Source organism: Panulirus ornatus, chromosome 20 (genome assembly GCF_036320965.1).
Source record: "Panulirus ornatus isolate Po-2019 chromosome 20, ASM3632096v1, whole genome shotgun sequence".
NCBI classification, from domain to species: Eukaryota; Metazoa; Arthropoda; class Malacostraca; order Decapoda; family Palinuridae; genus Panulirus; species Panulirus ornatus.
Window position 1 is genome coordinate 35451406 of NC_092243.1, and position 27273 is coordinate 35478678.

Sequence of the window (27273 nt, forward strand, 5' to 3'; positions counted from 1 at the left end):
ATTATCACTAGACCCCATACACCTATCTTGCACTAACTACTTCAGTCACCAGACTCTGTAAACTTGTCCAGTATCAACCACACTGTTATAAGACCCTGTGCACACCAATAATACTAACATACCCTACACATTCACACTATACCAACCAACTGTTTCCTTAGACCATGTGTGCTTACCCCGTACCAACCCTGACTTGTCACCACACTCTGTATACTCATTCAGCTCCACCTAATACTGTCAACAGACCCAATACACATACACTGCACCGACCACTGCTGAAACAAGGCTCTGTATACCTACCCTCCGCCAAGCAGTGCTGTCACCAGAATCTGTATACCCACCCAGCACCAGATACTATGTCACCAGATCCCGCACACTTATCCAGCATCAACTAATAGTCACCAGACCCTGGACCAACCAATACTGTCGCCAGACCCTATACATCGTCCCTGATTTAGCTACTACTGTTACCAGACCCTTTATACTAACCTTGCACCAACCTTTACGATCAGTAGACCCTACATATCCATCACCAGACCGTACATACTCACTAAGCAACCACTAGTGTCACCACATCCTGCACACCCATCCTATACTAACCACTCTTACAACGGAACCTGCACATCCACCCACTACCATCCTATATCATCATCATACCAGACACATCCCTGATACACCAACCATTTCTGTCACCAGACCCAGCACAGCCACCGTGGACCAACGAATGCTGTCACGAGGCCCCCCCAACACCAAAGCCAAACTAACTACTGTTGTCAACAGACCCTGCATAACAAATGTGTGCCAACCACTACTATCAGCAGACCTTTAATACCTACCTTCCATTAACCACTACTGTCACTACACCTAACATGACAAACCCACACCAACCGTTAATGTGTTTAGACCCTATACTGTCACCAAACCCTGTAACCCCCCCTCCCAGCATGAACCACTACTGTCACAAGACCCTGCATACTCAACCTGCAAACATCCCAACTGTTACCACACCTCCCACATCCACGCTGCACCAACCACTACTGTCACCAGACCTTCCATACTCACCTAGCACCAGATATTACTGTCATCAACTACTGTCCACCAACCCTGTACTAACTAATAGTCATCATACTCTGCACACCCATCCAACACCAACTAATACTGTCACCAGACCCTACACAGCCATCCTTTTATCAGATCCTACACACCAACCCCAAACTAACAACTATTGTGACAAGACCCTGCATACCAACCTTGCTGCACCAACCACTACTATCAGCAGTCCTTACACACACACCTTGCATCAACCACTAGTATCACCAGACCATACACCCCCCCGCTACACTAGCAACAACCATTACTCTCCCCAGACCCTTCACACTCATCCTTCACCAACCACTCCTGTCACTGAATCCTGGACCAACCAATACTGTTACCAGACCCTATACACTAACCCCGAACTAACCACTACTGTTAGCAGACCCTACACACTCACCTCACATCAAGCAATAGTATCACCAGACACAGGACAATCACCATGGACCAACCATTACTATCAACAGGCCACATACTTCATCCCAAACTATTACAGCACCAGACCCTGTATACAGAGTGCCACCCGCTACTATAACAGACACTCTACACCCACCTTGCATCAACTACTAGTGTCATCAGACCCTAAATACCCACCAGACAACAAACACTACTCTTACCAGATTTTGCTCACCCACAATGCACCATTCATTACTTTCAACTGACCCTACATACCCATGCTTCACCAAACACTACTGTCAGCTGACCCCACACACCAACCACCATTGTCACCAGATCCCCAACTAACCTAAACCACCTTCTGATATCAACACATCCTGCACAAATTGCGACTGTCACTATACCCTGCACCAACAAATGCTGTCACACCCACATAACACAAAGCACTAGTCACCACACCTTGCACCAGAATCATTAGTCACTGCTCTCACCAGATCTTCCACACACACACCCAATCATTGGCATCACCATATCCTATATACCTACTCAGTATTGTCATTATAACCTATACCGATCACTAGTGTAACCAGACTATGTATACCCACACTACACCAACCCTAACAAACCACTACTGACAAGACCCTGTATATCAACCTGGCACTAACCTCCACTGTCCTTACACACACACACACAACTCTGCATCAATCACTAGTATCACCAGACCATATACCAACACTACTGCCATCAGAACCTGCACATCAACCTAGCACAATATGGAAGGCAATTTCATTCAGTAGTATTTAATTGCTTTTGAAAAGCCTAAAATCGTAAGATATAAGCAGTATTTTTTGATTAAATGATTTAGTGTTTAGACAGAAAACTCTTCTGAAAGATGTCAATATTTCTTTATTTTCTTTCCCAGTGCCGTTGCGAGCAGCATCACACCTGTATTTGGATATCAGTTTTTTTCATGATGGTTATGGCACTAGATATACCGTGCCACGGGTTATATTTTAAAACATGAACAACATGACGTTAAATACCTTGTAATTAACTTTAAACTGCTGGTTTAATATGTGATTCAGATCCATGATGACTTAAGCCCAAGGATTATACATCATATATTGTAATAATGCAATGGGCTATGAATAATTGTTTTGTTTTTCACAAGTAATACTTTTATTATAATTTTTCAGAACATTTGTGTATCAAATGTATATCAAACTAGGTTTGTATGTCAATATTTATTCAATTATTGCAACAATAAGTATTGAAAGTTATGATATAAAGCGTTAAGAAATAACATTCCAAAATCATTCGTCTTGTTGTATACAGAAATATTCCCAGTCATATAAAGACAGGAGCATATACTCAACACAGAGGCAGTTTAGGCAGTAAACAAATGTAACAATTATGGAGATACACAAAAAGACTCGGTCTTTATGGACAGAACATGTAGGAAATAACCCTTGCATGGATGATCTTATACAAAAAGTCGTATTATATATGACAAAAACACAAGAAATATAACGTGCAATAAACATCTCCAGATCAGACCTTAACACAGCAAATACTGTATTGACACAACTTCAAAGTCCGTATAACATGCAAGAACACACATTTTCAGGATGCTTATTTGACATGGAGACATGAAAAAGAAAACCCACTGTAGTAACAAAGTCACCAACAAAAATGACAAAACATCATAATAATAACAGGTTTAGGCAAACATGGATCACAATATGCACATGAGAACATACCTTTGTATAAAAAGGATACATCAGGTAACACTCAAAAGCAAATGACAGGCTCTGCACTCTATTAATTTATGGTAATATCAGCATTATTAGACATTCTCAGTACTGTACAACTGGCTATACTCTACTCTCTTATACTGCAGTATAAATGTCACTGTGATCGGTTGTATATATATAGTATTATAGATGTAATTTTACTCTGTTCTTTATTCCTGTTATTAAACTGAGTTTCTCCGTTCATGATTTTCAGGTGACCAAATAGTGTCTATTTTATGTAACATGAGAAAGTGTCTATTGGTATCTATCAACACATGTCAAATGGATACAGTATAATTTTGGACAATAGATCATAGTGTTTCTTACACAATTTGGAGTACTGAAGAACTTTATTATTTGGAGCATTTGCTCAAACTCTGAAAATATGATAATTTTTCTGAACATACATGCACAAAAATAATAAAAAAAAAAGTTGCTCTGGTTCCCTGCTTTAAAGGGAGTAAATATTTTGATCATCTAATACTCCCTCTTTCACAGCTGAATTAAGATGGCATAATTCAGTCTTCGTGATTTCTGGGAAAAGAGAATAAAAACACATGTTACCAGTAACACAAGTTATGGCATTTTCTTCAGTAGGGCAAAACCCTGACAAGATGTTAACACTTACATCATCACAAGCTTCCTCTTCCTTTGTACCACATCTTTTGCTCGGTGATCATGTCAGACTTTTGACTGTGATGGAAGTAAGACCCCATTTTTGCAATTTGTTGGTGATGGTAGAAAATTGTAAATATTGGTCTTCGTGGTTAGTTTGGAATTTCATGTTGATGAATGATCACCATTCCCAAACCTGTTACCCACTTATGCAACTTAATTTTCAATGCAGGCTTGATTTATTCTTCTAGTTACCAGATATCTTAAATTACACATTTCTTACACGTCCTTTTACATCAGGCAAATTTGATATCCGCCCTTTGCTTCACCGATTATTCATATCTGGGGAGGAAGAAATGAAGATTGTAAACAACCAAGCATGTCCACCATGAGACGATATGCTCCTCACCAGTCCCTAAAAACGATCGTCACCAGACCCTGTATACACATCCACCCTATGAACCACCATCACAGGACCCTGTACACTGAGCTGACACGTACGACTGCTGTCACCAGACTCTGCAAAGCAACCCAGCACAAACCATTACTACTATCATCACACACTGTACACCATCAACTAGACCCTGCACATCTACACAGCTCTAACCACTACCATTGCCAAACCCTGCAAACTCACCCAGAGCAACCAGTACTGTCAACAAACCTGACACACTCAACCTGCACTGACTACTACAACTATCCTGCACACCCACTCAGCACCTACTACTAATGTCACCAGACCTTACACACCGACTAACATTGCAAAAGCACCCTGCATATCCAACCATCCACTGCAACCATCAGACCCTGCACATCCACCCATTATTAATCATTACACCAGACACACCACCCATACAACAAGAATTACTTTCTCCAGATGCTGACACCCACACCGCACAACACATCACCAAACAATATGGTCACAAAACCCTGCATATCCAATCTGAACAAACCATTACTTTCACCAGAACCTGTAAACCCACAGCGCAAACCACTGAGACCCTCACAATCACGCCATACACACCACTACTGTCACCAGACCCTGCACACCCACCCTGTACTAACCACGACTGTCGCCAGACACCGCAAACCTACCCAGCACAAACCAGAACTGTAGCTAGACCCTCCACACCCACCCAGCACCAACCACTACTGTCGTCAGACCCTCCACACCCACCCAGCACCAACCACTACTGTCGCCAGACCCTACACACCCACCCAGCACCAACCACGACTGTAGCTAGATCCTCCACACCCACCATGCACCAACCACGACTGTCGCCAGACTCTACACACCTACCCAGCACCAACCAGGACTGTCGCCAGACCCTACACACCTACCCAGCACCAACCAGGACTGTAGCCAGACCCTAAACACTCACCCAGCACCTATCACGACTGTAGCCAGACCCTACAAACCCGTCCTGCACCAGCCACGACGGTCATCAGACCATACACACCCACCCAGCACCAACCACTAGTGTCACCAGACCCTGCACATCCACCCTGCACCAACCACTACTGTCACCAAACCCTACATATTCACAGTAAACACCCACCAAGCACCAACCACTACTGTCAATAAACCCTTCACACACACCCAGCACTAACCACTTGTGTCACCAGACCCTGCACCCACCACTACTGTCAACAAACCCTACACACCCACCCTGAACCAACTACTACTGTCATCAGACCCTACACACCCACCCTGCACCAATCACTACTGTCAACAGACCACCCACCCAGCACCAACCACTAATGTCACCAGACACAGCAAACCCACCCTGGACCAACCACTACTGTCACCAGACTCTATACACCCATCCTGACCCAACCACTACTGTCATCAGACCCTACACACTCACCCTGCACAACCACTACTGTCGCAAGACCCTACACACCCACCCAGCACCAGCCACTACTGTCATCAGACCCTACACATTCACCGTGCACCAACCACTACTGTCGCCAGACCCTACAAGCCCACCCAGCAACAACCACTGCTATCACCAGACCCTACACGCTCACCCAACACCAACCACTAGTGTCACCATACCCTGCACACCCACCCAGCCCCAACCATTACTGTCACCAGACCCTACACACCCACCCTGCCCCAACCAAAACAGTCACCAGACTCTACACACCTAGCCTGCACCAACAACTATTGTCACCATACCCTACACACCCACTCAGCACCAACCACTACTGTCATCGACCCTACACACAGACCCTGCACCAACTACTAGTCACCAATCCCTACACACCCACCAACACCAACCACTAATGTCACCATACCCTACATCAACCACCCTGCACCAACCACTAATGTCACCAGACCCTGCAAACCCACCCAGCACCAACCATTACTGTCACCAAAATCTACACACTCAGCCTGTGCCAAACATTATTGTCAACAGACCCTACACACTCACCCTGCACCAACCAATACTGTCACCATATCCTACACACCCATCCTGCACCAACCACTGATGTCACCAGACCCAGCACCAACCACTACTGTCACCATACCCTACACACCCACCATGCACCAACCACTAATGTCGATAGACCCAACACATTCACACAGCACCAACCACTACTGTCACCAGACCGTACACACTCACCCTGCACCAACCACTACTGTCACTAGACCCTACACAATCAACCTGCACCAACCACTAATGTCTCCAGACCCTTCACACCCACCCAGCATCAGCCACTACTGTCGCCATACCCTACACACTCATTCTGCACAACCACTACTGTCACCAGACACTACACACCCACCCAGCACCAACCATTACTGTCACCAGACCCTACACACGCACCCAGCACCAACCACTACTGTCGCCAGACCCTACACACCCACCCTGCACCAACCACAATTGTCGCCAGACCCTGCACCAACCACTACTGTCACCAGACCCTACACCAACCACTATTGTCACCAGACACTGCACACCCACCCTGCACCAACCTCTACTGTCACCAGACCCTACACACCCATCCTGCACGAACCACTATTGTCGCCAGATTCTACACATTCACGTTGCACCAACCAATACTGTCGCCAGACCCTGCACCAACCACTACTGTTCCCAGACCCTACAAACTCACACCGCACCAACCACTACTGTCATCGGACCTTGCACCAACCACTACTGTCACGAGACCATACACACTCACCCAGCACCAACCACTACTGTCACCAGACCCTATACCTCCACCGTGCACCAACCACCACTGTCACCAGACACTGCACACCCACCCTGCACCAACCACTACTGTCACAAGACCCTACACACCCACCCTGCACCAACCACTACTGTCGACAGACCCTACACACTCACCCTGCACAACCACTATTGTTGCCAGACCCTACACACCCACCCTGCACTAACACTAGTGTTACCAGACCCTTTACACCCACCCTGCACCAACGACTACTGTCACCGGACACTGCACATCTACCCTGAAACAACCACTACCGTCACCAGACTCTACACACCCACAAAGTACCAGCCACTTCTGTCACCAGACCCTAAACACCCCCCCCCCCCCCAGCATCAGCCACTACTCTCTCCAGACCTTACAAACCCACCCTGCACCAACCACTACTGTCAACAGAACCTACACACTCACCCAGCACCAACCATTGCTGTCGCCAGACCCTCCACACCCACCCAGCACCACCCATTACTGTCACCAGACCCTACACACACCCTACACCAACCACTACTGTCACCAGACCCTACACACTCACCCTGCACCAACCAGTACAATTGCCATACCCTACACAATCACCCAGCACCAACCATTACTGTCACCAGACCCTACACACCACCTTGCACCAACCACTAGTGTCACCAGACCCTACACACGCTCCGTGTAACAACCACTGATGTCACCAGACCCTACACACCCACCCAGCACCTACCACTACTGTCACCAGAACCTACACACCCAGCCTCTGCCAACCACTATTGTCAATAGACCCTACACACTTACCCTGCACCAACCACTACTGTCATCAGATCCTACACACCCACCTTGCACCAACAACTGATGTCATCAGACCCTGCACCAAACACTAGTCACCAGGCTCTACACACCCAGCCTGTACCAATCACTATTGTCACCATATCCTAAACAACCACCCTGCACCAACCACTACTGTCACCAGACCCTACACACTCACCCAGCACCAACCACTACTGTCACTAGACCCTGCACACCCACCCTGCCCCAACCATTACTGTCACCAGACCCTACACACCCAGCCTGCCCTAAACGCTACAGTCACAGACTCTACACACCCAGCCTAGCACAACCACTGTCACCATACCCTACACACCCGACTCAGCACCAGCCACTACTCTCTCCAGACCTTATAAACCCACCCTGCACCAACCACTACTGTCAACAGAACCTACACACTCACCCAGCACCAACAATTGCTGTCGCCAGACCCTCCACACCCACCCAGCACCACCCATTACTGTCACCAGACCCTACACACACCCTACACCAACCACTACTGTCACCAGACTCTACACACTCACCCTGCACCAACCAGTACAATTGCCATACCCTACACAATCACCCAGCACCAACCATTAATGTCACCAGACCCTACACACCACCTTGCACCAACCACTACTGTCACCAGACCCTACACACGCTCCGTGCAACAACCACTGATTTCACCAGACCCTACACACCCACCCAGCACCTACCACTACTGTCACCAGAACCTACACACCCAGCCTCTGCCAACCACTATTGTCAATAGACCCTACACACTTACCCTGCACCAACCACTACTGTCATCAGATCCTACACACCCACCTTGCACCAACAACTGATGTCATCAGACCCTGCACCAAACACTAGTCACCAGGCTCTACACACCCAGCCTGTACCAATCACTATTGTCACCATATCCTAAACAACCACCCTGCACCAACCACTACTGTCACCAGACCCTACACACTCACCCAGCACCAACCACTACTGTCACTAGACCCTGCACACCCACCCTGCCCCAACCATTACTGTCACCAGACCCTACACACCCAGCCTGCCCCAAACGCTACAGTCACCAGACTCTACACACCCAGCCTGCACCAACCACTGTCACCATACCCTACACACCGACTCAGCACCAACCACTACTGTCACCAGACCCTACACACCCACCCTGCACGAACTACTACTGTCGCCAGACCATACACACCGACCCAGCAAAAAGCACTACTGTCACCATACCTTACATCAACCACTACTGTCACCAGACCCTACACACCCACCCTGCACCAACCACTACTATCAGCAGACCCTGCACCAACCACTACTGTCATCAGACCCTACACACCCACCCTGCACCGACCACTACTGTCGCCAGACACTTACACACTCAACCTCACAACCAACTACCATGTCACCAGACCCTACACAACCACCCTGCACCAACCACAATGTCACCAACCCTGCACACCCACCCGAAACACACTCGTCACCAACCTACACACCAAGCCTGTGCCAACCACTATTGTCAACATACCTTACACACTCACCCTGCACCAACCACTACTGTCAACAGACTCTACACTCACTCTGCACAACCACAACTGTCACCAAACCCTACACACCCACCCAGCACCAACCACAACTGTCACCAAGACCCTACACACCCACCCCCCAACCACTACTGTCACCAGACCCTACACACTCACCCGCCCAACCACTATGTCACCAGACCTAACACCCACCTGCCCAAACTATAACAGACCTACACCCACCTGCACACCACATGTCAACCTACACACCACAGCACCACCAACCAACTAACCCACTCAAACAACTGTCAAAACCAGACCCTACGCCACAGCCCACATCACACCAACCACTATTGTCACCATACCCTACACACCCAATCAGCACCAACCACTACTGTCACCAGACCCTACACACCGACTCTACACATCCACCCAGCACCAACTACTACTGTCACTATACCCTACATCAACCACTACTGTCACCAGACCCTACACACCCACCCTGCACACTCATCCTGCACCAATCACTACTATTACCATACCCTACACAATCACCCTGCACCAACCACTAATGTGACTAGACCCTGCACACCCATCCAGCACCAACCACTACTGTCACCAAAATCTACACACTCAGCCTGTGCCAAACATTATTGTCAACAGACCCTACACACTCACCCTGCACCAACCAATACTGTCACCATATCCTACACACCCACCCTGCACCAACCACTGATGTCACCAGACCCAGCACCAACCACTACTGTAACCATACCCTACACACCAACCGGGCACCAACCACTATTGTCGATAGACCCAACACATCCACACAGCACCCACCACTACTGTCACCAGACCCTACACACTTACCTTGCACCAACCACTACTGTCACCAGACCCTACACAATCAACCTGCACCAACCGCTAATGTCTCCAGACTCTACACACCCACCCAGCACCAGCCACTACTGTCACCAGACCCTGCACACGAACCCTGCACCAACCACTACTGTCACCAGACCCTGCACACCCATCTTGCACCAAACACTACTGCCATCAGACACCTACACTCCCACCGTGCACCAACCACTACTGTCGCCATACCCTACACCCACCTTGACCCAACAACTACTGTCAACAGACCCTACACACGAACCCAGCACCAACCACTACAGTTACCAGACCCTACACACACCCTGCATAAACCAGTACTGTCGCCAGACCCTACACACCCACCCTGCACCAACCACTACTGTCAACAGACCCTACACACCCACCCTGCATCAACCACTACTGTCACCAGACCCTGCACTAGAACCCTGCAACAACCTCTACTGTCACCAGACTCTACACACCCATCCTGCACCAACCACTATTGTCGCCAGACCCTACACACTCACGTTGCACCAACCACTACTGTCGCCAGACCCTACACACCCACCCAGCACCAACCACTACTGTCGCCAGAATCTACACACCCACCCAGCACCAACTACTACTGTCACCAGAACCTGCACACCCACCCTGCACCAACGACCACTGTCACCAGACACTGCACACCCACTCTAAACCAATCATTACCGTCACCAGACCCTTCCCACCCACAAAGCACCAACCACTACTGTCAGCAGACTCTACACACCCACCCAGCACCAACCACTACTGTCACCAGAACCTGCACACCCACCCTGCACCAACCACTACTGTCACCAGACACTGCACACCCACCCAGCACCAACCACTACTGTCACCAGACCCTATACCTACAACCTACACCAACCACTACTGTCACCAGGCCCTGCAGACCCACCCTGCACCAACCACTACTGTCACCAGACCCTATACCTTCACCCTGCACCATCCACTGCTGTCACCAGGCCCTGCAGACCCACCCTGCACCAACCACTACTGTCATAAGACCCTATACACACCCTGCAGAACCACTATTGTCGCCAGACCCTACACACCCACCCTGCACCAACACTAGCGTTACCAGACCCTTCACACCCACCCAGCACCAACCACTACTGTCACCATACCCTACAAACCCACCCTCCAGCAACCACTACTGTCGCCAGACCCTACACACCCACCCAGCACCAACCACTACTGTCGCCAGAACCTGCACACCCACCCTGCACCAACGACTACTGTCACCGGACACTGCACACCCACCCTAAACCAACTACTACCGTCACCAGACATTTCCCACCCACAAAGCACCAACCATTACTGTCACCAGACCCTATACACACACCCAGCACCAGCCACTACTCTCTCTAGACCTTACAAACCCACCCTGCACCAACCACTACTGTCAACAGACCCTACACACTCACCCAGCACCAACCATTGCTATCGCCAGACCCTACACACCTACCCCGCAACACCCACTACTGTCACCAGACCCTACACACTTACCCTGCACCAACCACTACTGTCACCAGATCCTAGAAACTCACCCTGCACCAACCACTACAGTTGCCATACCCTACACACCCACGCAGCACCAACCACTACTGTCACCAGACCCCACACGCCCACCCTACAACAACCACTAATGTCACCAGACCCTACACACCAACCTAGCACCTACCACTACAGTCACCAGAACCTACACACCCAGCCTGTGCCAACCATTATTGTGAACAGACCCTACACACTTACCCTGCACCAACCACTACTGTCATCAGATCCTTCACAGCCACCTTGCACCAACCACAGATGTCACCAGACCCTGCACCAAACACTAGTCACCAGACTCTACACACCCAGCCTGTAATAACCACTATTGTCACCATACCATAAAGACCCACGCTGCACCAACCAGTACTGTCACCAGACCCTACACACTCACCCAGCACCAACCACTACTGTCACCAGACCCTGGGCACCCACCCTGCCCCAACCATCACTGTCACCAGACCCTACACACACAGCCTGCCCAAACCACTACAGTCATCAGACTCTACACACCCAGCCTGCACTAACCACTGTCACCATACCCTACATACCCACTCAGCACCAACCACTACTGTCACCAGACCCGACACACCCACCCTGCACCAACCACTACTGTCACCAGTCCCTACACACCCACCCTGCACCAACCACTACTGTCACCATACCCTGCACCAACCACTATTGTCATCAGACAATACACACCCACCCTCCACCAACCACTATTGTCGTCAGACCCCTACACACACAACCTGCACAACCACTACTGTCACCAGACCCTACACAACCACCCTACACAAATCACTAATGTCACCACACCCTGCACACCCACCCAGAACCAACCACTACTGTCACCACAACCTACACACCCAGCCTGTGCCAACCACTATTGTCAACAGACCCTACACACTCACCCTGCACCAACCACTACTGTCATCAGATCCTATACACCCACCCTGCGCCAACCACTGATGTCACCATACCCTACACACCCACCGTACACCAACCACTACTATCGATAGACCCTACACATCCACACAGCACCAACCACAACTGTCACCAGACCATACACACTCATTCTGCACTAACCACTACTGTCACCAGACCCAACACAACTACCCTGCACCAACCACTACTGTCACCAGACCCTACACACCCACCCTGCACGAACTACTACTGTCGCCAGACCATACACACCGACCCAGCAAAAAGCACTACTGTCACCATACCTTACATCAACCACTACTGTCACCAGACCCTACACACCCACCCTGCACCAACCACTACTATCAGCAGACCCTGCACCAACCACTACTGTCATCAGACCCTACACACCCACCCTGCACCGACCACTACTGTCGCCAGACTCTTACACACTCAACCTGTACAACCACTACTGTCACCAGACCCTACACAACCACCCTGCACCAACCACTAATGTCACCACACCCTGCACACCCACCCAAAACTAACCACTGCTGTCACCAGAACCTACACACCAAGCCTGTGCCAACCACTATTGTCAACAGACCTTACACACTCATCCTGCACCAACCACTACTGTCACCAGACCCAACACAACCACCCTGCACCAAGCACTACTGTCACCAGACCCTACACACCCACCCTGCACGAACTACTACTGTCGCGAGACCATACACACCGACCCAGCAAAAAGCACTACTGTCACCATACCTTACAACAACCACTACTGTCACCAGACCCTACACACCCACCCTGCACCAACCACTACTGTCACCATACCCTGCACCAACCACTATTGTCATCAGACCCTACACACCCACCCTCCACCAACCACTACTGTCGCCAGACCCCTACACACACAACCTGCACAACCACTACTGTTACCAGACCCTACACAACCACCCTACACCAATCACTAATATCACCACACCCTGCACACCCACCCAGAACCAACCACTACTGTCACCACAACCTACACACCCAGCCTGTGCCAACCACTATTGTCAATAGACCCCTACACACTCACCCTGCACCAACCACTACTGTCATCAGATCCTACACACCCACCCTGCGCCAACCACTGATGTCACCATACCCTGCACACCCACCGTACACCAACCACTACTGTCGATAGACCCTACACTTCCACACAGCACCAACCACAACTGTCACCAGACCATACACACTCATTCTGCACCAACCACTACTGTCACCAGACCCACACAACCACCCTGCACCAACCTTTACTGTCACCAGACCCTACACACCCACCCAGCACGAACTACTACTGTCGCCAGACCATACACACCGACCCAGCAAAAAGCACTACTGTCACCATACCTTACATCAACCACTACTGTCACCAGACCCTACACACCCACCCTGCACACTCATCCTGCACCAATCACTACTATCACCAGACCCTACACAATTACCCTGCACCAACCACTAATGTGACTAGACCCTGCACACCCATCCAGCACCAACCACTACTGTCACCAAAATCTACACACTTAGCCTGTGCCAAACATTATTGTCAACAGACCCTACACACTCACCCTGCACCAACCAATACTGTCACCATATCCTACACACCCACCCTGCACCAACCACTGATGTCACCAGACCCAGCACCAACCACTACTGTAACCATACCCTACACACCAACCGGGCACCAACCACTATTGTCGATAGACCCAACACATCCACACAGCACCCACCACTACTGTCACCAGACCCTACACACTTACCTTGCACCAACCACTACTGTCAGCAGACCCTACACAATCAACCTGCACCAACCGCTAATGTCTCCAGACTCTACACACCCACCCAGCACCAGCCACTACTGTCACCAGACCCTGCACACGAACCCTGCACCAACCACTACTGTCACCAGACCCTGCACGCCCATCCTGCACCAAACACTACTGCCATCAGACACCTACACTCCCACCGTGCACCAACCACTACTGTCGCCATACCCTACACCCACCTTGACCCAACAACTACTGTCAACAGACCCTACACACGAACCCAGCACCAACCACTACTGTCAACAGACCCTACACACCCACCCTGCATCAATCATTACTGTCACCAGACCCTGCACTAACCACTACTGTCACCAGACTCTACACACCCATCCTGCACCAACCACTATTGTCGCCAGACCCTACACACTCACGTTGCACCAACCACTACTGTCGCCAGACCCTACACACCCACCCTGCATCAACCATTACTGTCACCAGACCCTGCACTAACCACTACTGTCACCAGACTCTACACACCCATCCTGCACCAACCACTATTGTCGCCAGACCCTACACACTCACGTTGCACCAACCACTACTGTCGCCAGACCCTCCACACCCACCCAGCACCAACCACTACTGTCGCCAGACTCTACACACCCACCCAGCACCAACTACTACTGTCACCAGAACCTGCACACCCACCCTGCACCAACGACCACTGTCACCAGACACTGCATACCCACCCTAAACCAACCATTACCGCCACCAGACCCTTCCCACCCACAAAGCTCCAACCACTAATGTCACCAGACCCTACACACCCACCCAGCACCAACCACTACTGTAACCAGAACCTGCACACCCACCCTGCACCAACCACTACTGTCACCAGACACTTCACACCCACCCAGCACCAACCACTACTGTCACCAGACCCTATACCTTCACCCTGCACCATCCACTACTGTCACCAGGCCCTGCAGACCCACCCTGCACCAACCACTACTGTCATAAGACCCTATACACCACCCTGCAGAACCACTATTGTCGCCAGACCCTACACACCCACCCTGCACCAACACTAGTGTTACCAGACCCTTCACATCCACCCAGCACCAACCACTACTGTCACCATACCCTACAAACCCACCCTCCAGCAACCACTACTGTCGCCAGACCCTACACACCCACCAAGCACCAACCACTACTGTCACCAGAACCTGCACACCCACCCTACACCAACGACTACTGTCACCGGACACTGCATACCCACCCTAAACCAACTACTACCGTCACCAGACATTTCCCACCCACAAAGCACCAACCATTACTGTCACCAGACCCTATACACACACCCAGCACCAGCCACTACTCTCTCCAGACCTTACAAACCCACCCTGCACCAACCACTACTGTCAACAGACCCTACACACTCACCCAGCACCAACCATTGCTATCGCCAGACCCTACACACCTACCCCGCACCACCCACTACTGTCACCAGACCCTACACACTTACCCTGCACCAACCACTACTGTCACCAGATCCTAGAAACTCACCCTGCACCAACCACTACAGTTGCCATACCCTACACACCCACGCAGCACCAACCACTACTGTCACCAGACCCCACACGCCCACCCTGCAACAACCACTAATGTCACCAGACCCTACACACCAACCCAGCACCTACCACTACTGTCACCAGAACCTACACACCCAGCCTGTGCCAACCACTATTGTGAACAGACCCTACACACTTACCCTGCACCAACCACTACTGTCATCAGATCCTTCACAGCCACCTTGCACCAACCACAGATGTCACCAGACCCTGCACCAAACACTAGTCACCAGACTCTACACACCCAGCCTGTAATAACCACTATTGTCACCATACCATAAAGACCCACGCTGCACCAACCACTACTGTCACCAGACCCTACACACTCACCCAGCACCAACCACTACTGTCACCAGATCCTGGGCACCCACCCTGCCCCAACCATTACTGTCACCAGACCCTACACACAAAGCCTGCCCAAACCACTACAGTCACCAGACTCTACACACCCAGCCTGCACCAAACACTGTCACCATACCCTACACATCCACTCAGCACCAACCACTACTGTCACCAGACCCTACACACCCACCCTGCACCACCCACTACTGTCACCAGTCCCTACACACCCACCCTGCACCAACCACTACTGTCACCATACCCTGCACCAACCACTATTGTCATCAGACCCTACACACCCACCCTCCACCAACCACTACTGTCGCCAGACCCCTACACACACAACCTGCACAACCACTACTGTCACCAGACCCTACACAACCACCCTACACAAATCACTAATGTCACCACACCCTGCACACTCACCCATAACCAACCACTACTGTCACCACAACCTACACACCCAGCCTGTGCCAACCACTATTGTCAACAGACCCTACACACTCACCCTGCACCAACCACTACTGTCATCAGATCCTATACACCCACCCTGCGCCAACCACTGATGTCACCATACCCTACACACCCACCGTACACCAACCACTACTGTCGATAGACCCTACACATCCACACAGCACCAACAACAACTGTCACCAGACGATACACACTCATTCTGCACCAACCACTACTGTCACCAGACCCAACAGAACCACCCTGCACCAACCACTAATGTCACCAGACCCTGCTCACCCACCCAGCACCAGCCACTACTGTCACCCGACGCTACACAGTCACCCTGCACCAACCATTACTGTAAGGACCCTATACACCCATCCAGCACCAACCACTACTGTCACCGGACCCTACGCCAACCACTACTGTCACCAGATTCTACACACTCACACAGCACCAACCACTACTGTCACCAGAACCTAAACACACCCCCTGCACCAACCACTTCTGTCCCCAGACCCTACACACTCACCCAGCACCAACCACTACTGTCACCAGACCCTACACACTCACCCTGCACCAACCACTACTGTCGCCAGACCCTACACACCCACTCAGCAACAACCACTACTGTCACTAGACCCTGCACCAACCACTACTGTCACCAGACCCTACACACCCACCCTGCACCAACCACTACTGTCGCCAGACCCTGCACACCCACCCTACACCAACCCCTACTGTCACGAAAAACTAACACATCCATTATTCACCAACCACTGCTATCGCCAGACCCTACACACTCACGTTGCACCAACCACTACTGCCGCTAGAACTTACACACCCACCCTGCACCAACTGCTATTGTCGCTAGACCCTACACACCCACCCAGCACCAACCACTACTGTCAAGAGACACTGCACACCCACTCTGCACCAACCACTACTGTCACCAGACCCAACACGCTCAACCTGCACCAACCACTACTGTCACCAGACCCTACACACTCTCGCAGCACCAACTACTGTGACCAGGCCCTACATCTCCACCCTGCAACAACCACTACTGTCACCAGACCCTGCACCAACCACTAGTCATAAGACCCTATACACCCACCCTGCACCAACCACTACTGTCGACATACCCTACACACTCACCCTGCACAACCCCAATTGTCGCCAGACCCTACACACCCACCCTGCACCAACACTAGTGTTACCAGAGCCTTCACACCCACCCAGCACCAACCACTACAGTCACCATACCCTACACACTCACCCTCCACGACTGTCGCCAGACCCTACACACCCACCCAGCACCAACCACTACTGTCGCCATACCCTACACACACACCCAGTACCAGCCACTACTCTCACCAGACCTAACACACCCACCCTGCCACAACCACTACTGCCAAGAAACCCTATACACTCACCCAGCACCAACCACATCTGTCACAAGACCCTAGACACTCATCCAGCACCAACCACTACTGTTGCCAGACCCTACAGACCCACCCAGCACCACCCACTATTGCCACCAGACCCTACACACTCACCCTGCACTAACCACTACTGTCACCAGACCCTACACACTCACCCTGCACCAACCACTAGTGTCACCAGACCCTACACACTCACCCTGCACCAAGCACTACAGTTGCCATACCCTACATACCCACCCAGCACCAACCACCACTGTCACCAGACCCTACGCACTCACCCTGCACCAACCACTACTGTCGCCAGACCCTACACACCCACTCAGCAACAACCACTACTGTAATCAGACCCTACACCAACCACTACTGTCACCAGACCCTACACACCCACGCTGCACCAACCACTACTGTCACCAGACCCTGTACACAAACCCTGCACCAACCTCTACTCTCACCAAACCCTACACATCCATTATTCACCAGCCACTACTGTCGCCAGACCCTACACACTCACGTTGCACCAACCACTACTGTCGCCAGAACCTACACAACCACCCTGCACTAACCGCTACTGTTGCCAGACCCTACACACTCACCCAGCACCAACCACTACCGTCACCAAACACTTCACACCCACCCTGCACCAACCACTACTGTCACCAGACCCTACACACCAACCACGACTGTCATCAGACCCTACACACCCACCCAACACCACCCACTACTGTCATCAGACCTTGCACACCCATCCTGCACCAACCACTACTGTCATAAGATTCTACACACCCACCCTGCACCAACCACTACTATCGCCACACCCTACACAACCAAAACTGTCGCCAGACCATACACACCCATCCCGCACTAACACTAGTGTTAGCAGACCCTTCACAACCACCTAACACCAACCACTACAGTCACCATACCCTACACACTCACTCTCCACTACTGTCGCCAGACCCTGCACACCCACCCTGCTCCAACCACTACTGTAACCAGAACTGCACACCCATCCTGCACCAACCACTACTGTCACCAGACCCAACACACCCACCCAGCACCAGCCACAACTCTCACCAGACCTAACACACCCACCCTGCACCAACCACTACTGTCAACAGACCCTGCACTAACCACTACTGTCAACAGACCCTACACACTCACCCATCACCAACCACTGCTGTCATCAGACCCTACACACTCATCCTGCACCAACCACTACTCTCAACAGACCCTACACAGTCACCCTACACCAACCACTACTGTCGACAGACCCTACACACTCACCTTCCACCAACCACGACTGTCACCAGACCCTACACAACCACCCTGCACCAACCACTAATGTCACCAGACCCTGCTCACCCACCCAGCACCAACCCCTACTGTCACCATACCCTACACACCCACTCTGCACCAACCACTACTGTCGCTAGATCCTACACACCCACCCAGCACCAACCAATACTGTCACCAGACCTTACACACTCACCCTGCACCAACCACTACTGTCACCAGACCCTACACACTCACCCTGCACGAAACACTACTGTCGCCAGATCCTACACACACCCCAGCACCTACCACTACTGTCACCAGACCCTACACACCCACCGTGCACCAACCACTACTGCCATCAGACCCTACACAGCCACCCTACACCAACAACTAATGTCAAGAGACCCTACACATCTACCCTGCACCAAACATTACTGTCACCAAACCCTGCACACCCACCCAGCACCAACCTCTAATGGCATCAGACCCTGCACACCCACGCAGCACCAACCACTGCTGTCACCAGGCCCTACACACTCACACTGCACAAACCACTACTGTCAGCAGACTCTACACACCCACACAGCACCAACCACTACTGTCACCAGACCATAACACCCACACAGCACCAACCGCCACTGTCACTAGACCCTATACACCCACGCTGCACAAACCACTACTGTCACCAGACTCTACACACCCACACAGCACAAACCACTACTGTCACCAGACCCTAAACACCCACACAACACCAACCACCACTGTCACTAGACCCTATACACCCACCCTGCACCAACCACTACTCTCGCCAGACCCTACACACCCACCCAGCACTAACCACCACTGTCGCGAGACCCTACACATCGAACCTGCTCCAACCACTTCTGTCATCAGACCCTGCACCAACCACTGCTGTCACCAGACTCTACACACCCAGCAATCACCAACCACTACTGTCACCAGACTCAACACACCCACCCTGCACCAACCACTACTGTCACCAGACACTACACACCCACCCAACACCAACCACCTCTGTCATCAGACCCTATACCTCCACCCTGCACCAACCACTATTGTCACCATGCCCTGCACACCCACCCTGCAATAACCACTACTGTCATAAGACCCTACACACCCACCCTGCACCAACCACTACTGTCATAAGACCCTACACACTCACCCTGCAGAACCACTATTGTCGCCAGACCCTACACCAACACTAGTGTTATCAGACCCTTCACACCCACCCAGCAACAACCACTACTGTCACCATACCCTAAAAACCCACCCTCCAGCAACCACTACTGTCGCCTGACCCTACACAACCACCCAGCACCAACTACTACTGTCACCAGACCCTGCACACCCACCCTGCACCAACGACTACTGTCACCAGACACTGCACACCCACCCTAAACCAACTACTACCGTCACCAGACATTTCCCACCCACAAAGCACCAGCCACTACTGTCACCAGACCCTATACACCCACCCAGCACCAGCCACTACTCTCTCCAGACCTTACAAACCCACCCTGCACCAACCACTACTGTCAACAGACCCTACACACTCACCTAGCACAAACCATTGCTGTCGCCAGACCCTACACACCCACCCAGCACCACCCACTACTGTTACCAGACCCTACACACTTACCCTGCACCAACCACTACTGTCACCAGACCCTAGAAACTCATCCTGCACCAACCACTACAGTTGCCATACCCTACGCACCCACGCAGCACCAACCACTACTGTCACCTAACCATACACACCACCTTGCACCAACCACTACTGTCACCAGACCCTACACACCCACCATGTAACTACCACTAATGTCACCATACCCTACACACCCACTCAGCACCAACCACTACTGTCACCAGACCCTACACACCGACCCTGCACCAACTACTGCTGTCACCAAACCCTACACACCCACCCAGCACCAACCACTACTGCACAGATCCTACACACCTCACCCCGCACCACCACTACTGTCACCAGACCCTACACACTACCCAGCACCAACCACTATGTCACCAACCTACTCACCCTGCACCAACCACACAGTTCCATACCCTACACACCACGCAGCAACCAACCACTACTGTCACCAGACCCTACACACCCACCCTGCAACAACCACTAATGTCACCAGACCCTACACACCACCCAGCACCAACCACTACTGTCACCAGAACCTACACACTCCACCCTGCACCAACCACTACTGCCACAGAACCCTAACACATCCACCCAGCACCAACCACTACTGTCCGACACAACCCAACACATCAACAACGTCACAGCCACACAACACCTAACACCAACCCATCACCCCACCATCACCAACCCACTATTCACCATAACCCTACACACCCACCTGCACCAACCACTACTGTCACAGACCCACAAACCCACCCTGCACCAACCACTACTGTCACCAACCCAACACACTCACCCGCACAACACACTACTGTCACCAACCCTACACTACTCACCCCTAGCACAACCACTACTGTCACCAACCCTACACACTCACCTCACCAACCACTACTGTCACAGCCCAACCCAACTCACCGCCACTCAGCAACAGACCCTACACACCAACCCTACACCAACCACTACTGTCACCAACCCTACACACCTCACCACACCAACCACTATGTCACCAGACCCTCAAACCACACCCTGCACCAACCACTACTGTCACAGAACCCTACACACCCACCCAGCACCAACCACTACTGTCACCAACCCTACACACCACCTGCACCAACCACTACTGTCCCAGACCTACACACCCACCCCGCACAACCACACTGTCCCAACCCCACACTCCCCCAGCACCAACCACTACTGTCACCAGACCCTACACACCCACCCTCACCCAACCACTACTGTCACCAGAACCCTAACAACAACCCACCCTCACAACCCCTACTGTCACAGACACAACTACACACAACCATCTTCCCAACCACTACATCCCAACCCTACCACCACTACTTGCAACCCAACCACTAACTGCACAGCAAAACTTAACACCACCACCCATCGCACCAACACTATGTCGCAGACCCTACACACCCAACCAGCACCAACCACTAATGTCCAAAGACCCACACCCACCTGCACCAACCACTACGTCACCAGACCCTACACACCCACCTGCACCAACCACTATGTCACCAGACCTACACACCCACCCAGCACCACCACTACTGTACCAGACCATACACCCACCCTGCACAACCACTACTGTCACACCAGACCCTACACTGCACCCCCAAACCCCTACTGTCATCAGACCTCTACACCCACCCTGCAACCAACCACTACTGTCACAATACCCTACCAACACATCACCAGCTGCACAACCCCACTTGACACCAACAACCTACACACCCACCCTGCACCAACCACTACTGTCACCAGACCCTACACACTCACCCGCACCAACCACTACTGTCACCAGACCCTAGCACCATCCACCCACTTACTGTCACCAGACCCTACACACCACACCAGCACCAACCACTACTGTCAGCCAACATAAACCATGCCCACACTTCACAACCAACACCCATCACCAACCACTACACTGTCACCAGACCTACACACCCACCCTGCACAACCACTACTGCCAGACCTACACACCACCCAGCACCAACCACACTGTCACCAGACCCTAACACTCACTCCTGCACCAACCACTACTGTCGCCAAGACCCTACAACGACCCCACCACACTATGCACCAGACCCTACCATCACGTCCACAACACTAGCACCACTACACACTACCACCCTAACCACACTAACTGTCACCAGACCCTACACACTCAACACCTGCACCAACCACTATGTCACCAGACCTACACACTCCACCCTGCAACCAACACTACATTGCACCAGACCCTACACACGCACCCAGCACCAACCACTACTGTCACCAGACCCTACACACTCACCCTGCACCAACCACTACTGTCGCCAGACCCTTCACACCCACCCTGCACCAACCACTTCTGTCGCCAGACCCTGCACCAACTACTACTGTCACCAGACCCTACACACCCACCCTGCACCAACCACTACTGTCACCAGACTCTGCACCAACCTCTACTTTCATCAGACCCTACACACCCATCCTGGACGAACCACTAATGTCGCCAGACCCTACACACTCACGTTGCACCAAGCACTATTGTCGCCAGACCCTGCACACCCACCCTGCACCAACCACGACTGTTCCCAGACCCTACAAACTCACCCGGCACCAACCATTACTGTCATCAGACCCTGCACCAACCACTACTGTCATGAGACCCTACACACCCACCCTGCACCAACACTAGTGTTACCAGACCCTTCACACCCACCCAGCACCAACCACTACTGTCACCATACCCTACAAACCCACCCTCCAGCAACCACTACTGTCGCTAGATCCTACACACCCACCCAGCACCAACCACTACTGTCAACAGACCCTTTACCTCCACCGTGCACCAACCAATATTGTCTCCAGACCCTGCACACCCACCCTGCACCAACCACTACCGTCATAAGACCCTACACACCCACCCTGCACCAACCACTACTGTCATAAGACCCTACGCACTCACCCTGCACAACCACTTTTGTCTTTAGACCCTACACACCCACCCTGCACCAACATAAGTGGTACCAGACCCTTTACACCCACCCAGCACAAACCACTACTCTCATCATGCCCTACACACCCACCCTCCACCGACCACAACTGTTGCCAGACCCTACACTCCCACCCAGCACCAACCACTACTGTCACCAGACCCTGCACACCCACCCTGCACCAACGACTACATTCACCAGACACTGCACACCCACCCTGAAACAACCATTACCGTCATCAGACCCTACACACCCACAAAGCACCAACCACTGTCACCAGAGCCTATACACCCACCCAGCATCAGCCACTACTCTCTCCAGACCTTACAAACCCACCCTGCACCAACCACTACTGTCATCAGACCCTACACACTCACCCTACACCAACCACTACTGTCACATGACCGTAGACACTCACCCTGCACCAACCAGTACAAATGCCATACACTACACACCCAACCAGCACCAACCTCTACTGTCAAGAGACCCTACACACCTCGTTGCACCAACCACTACTGTCATCAGACCCTACACCACCCACCCTGCAACAACCACTGATGTCACCAGACCCTACACACCCACCCAGCACCTACCACTACTGTTACCAGAACATACACACCCAGCCTCTGCCAACCACTATTGTCAACAGACCCTACACTCTTACCCTGCACAAACCACTACTGTTATCAGATCGTAAACACCCAACTTGCACCAACCACTGCTGTCATCAGACCCTGCACCAAACACTAGTCACCAGGCTCTACACACCCAGCGTGTACCAACCACTATTGTCACCATACCTTAAACAACCACCCTGCACCAACTACTACTGTCACCAGACCCTACACACTCACCCAGCACCAACCACTACTGTCACCAGATCCTGGGCACCCACCCTGCCCCAACCATTACTGTCACCAGACTCTACACACCCAGCCTGCCCCAACCACTACAGTCGCCAGACTATACACACCCAGCCTGCACCAACCACTGTCACCATACCCTACACACCCACTCAGCACCAACCACTACTGTCACCAGACCCTACACACCCACCCTGCACTAACTACTAATGTCGCCAGACCGTACACACCCACCCAGCAAAAACCACTACTGTCACCAGGCCCTACACACTCACCCTGCACCGACCACTACTGTCGCCAGACCCTTACACACTCAACCTGCACAACCACTACTGTCACCAGACCCTTCTCAACCACGCTCCACCAACCACTAATGTCACCACACCCTGCACACCCACCCAGAACCAACAACTACTGTCACCAGAACCTACACACCAAGCCTGTGCCAAACACTATTGTCAACAGACCTTATACACTCACCCTGCACCAACCACTACTGTCACCAGACTCTACACCCACCCTGCACGACCACTACTGTCACCAGACCCTACAAACTCACCCTGCACAACCACTACTGTCACCAAACCCTACACACCCACCCAGCACCAACAACAACTGTCACCAGACTACACACCCACCCTGACCCAATAACTACTATCACCAGATCCTACACACTCATCCAGCATCAACCACTAGTGTCACCAGACCCTGCACACCCACCCTGCCCCAACCATTACTCTCACTAGACCCTACACACCCACCCTGCCCCAACCACTACAGTCACCAGGCTCTACACACCCAGCCTGCACCAACAACTATTGTCACCATACCCTACACACCCACTCAGCACCAACCACTACTGTCACCAGACCCTGCACAGCGACCCTGCATCAACTTCTACTGTCACCAGACCCTACACATCCACCCAGCACTAACGACTACTGTCACCAGACCCTACACACCCACCCTGCACACTCATCCTGCACCAATCACTACTATCACCAGACCCTACACAATTTCCCTGCACCAACCACTAATGTCACCAGACCCTGCAGACCCACCCAGCACCAACCACTACTGTCACCAAAATCTACACATTCAGCCTGTGCCAAACATTATTGTCAACAGACCCTACACACTCACCCTGCACCAACCAATACTGTCACCATATCCTACACACCCACCGTGCACCAACCACTGATGTCACCAGACTCAGCACCAACGACGACTGTCACCATACCCTACACACCCACCGTGCACCAACCACTATTGTCGATAGACCCAACACATCCACACAACACCAACCACTTCTGTCACCATACCCTACAAACCCACCCTCCACCATCCACTACTGTCGCCAGACCCTAGACACCACCGCAGCACCAACCACTACTGTCACCAGACCCTGCACACCCACCCTGCACCAACCACTAGTGTTACCAGATCATACACACCCACCCAGCACCAGCCACTAGTCACCAGACCCTACACACTCACCCTGCACCAACCACTACTGTCACCATAACCTACCCACTCACCCTGCACCAAACACTACTGTCGCCAGACCCTATACACCCCCCAGCACCAATCACTACCGTCGAGAGACCCTACACACCCACCCAGCACCAATTACTACAGTGACCAAACACTAAAACCCACCCTGTACCAACCACTACCGTCAACAGATCCTGCACCAACCACAACTGTCATGAGACCCTGCTCACCCACCCTGCACCAACCACTATTGTCGCCAGACCCTACACACCCACCCAGCACCAACCACTACTGTCACCAGACACTAAACACACCCTGCACCAACCAGTACTGTTGCTAGGCCCTACACACCCACCCTGCACCAACCACTACTGTCACCAGACCCTTTAAACCCACCAAGCACCAACCGCTACTGTCACCATACCCTACACACCCACTCTGCACCAACCA

General features: G+C 51.9%; 1 long non-coding RNA gene across 2 annotated transcripts in view; it reads right to left on the reverse strand.

Moving 5' to 3' along the window:
• Nucleotides 1-3077: 3077 nt before the first annotated feature.
• LOC139755948 (uncharacterized) overlaps nucleotides 3078-27273 on the reverse strand; it is a 414911-nt gene continuing 390715 nt past the window's right edge. For both annotated transcript variants that reach the window (XR_011714223.1, XR_011714222.1), the window contains one exon: nucleotides 3078-4238. This is a non-coding gene — a long non-coding RNA (uncharacterized lncRNA). The remainder of the gene's footprint in view (nucleotides 4239-27273) is intronic.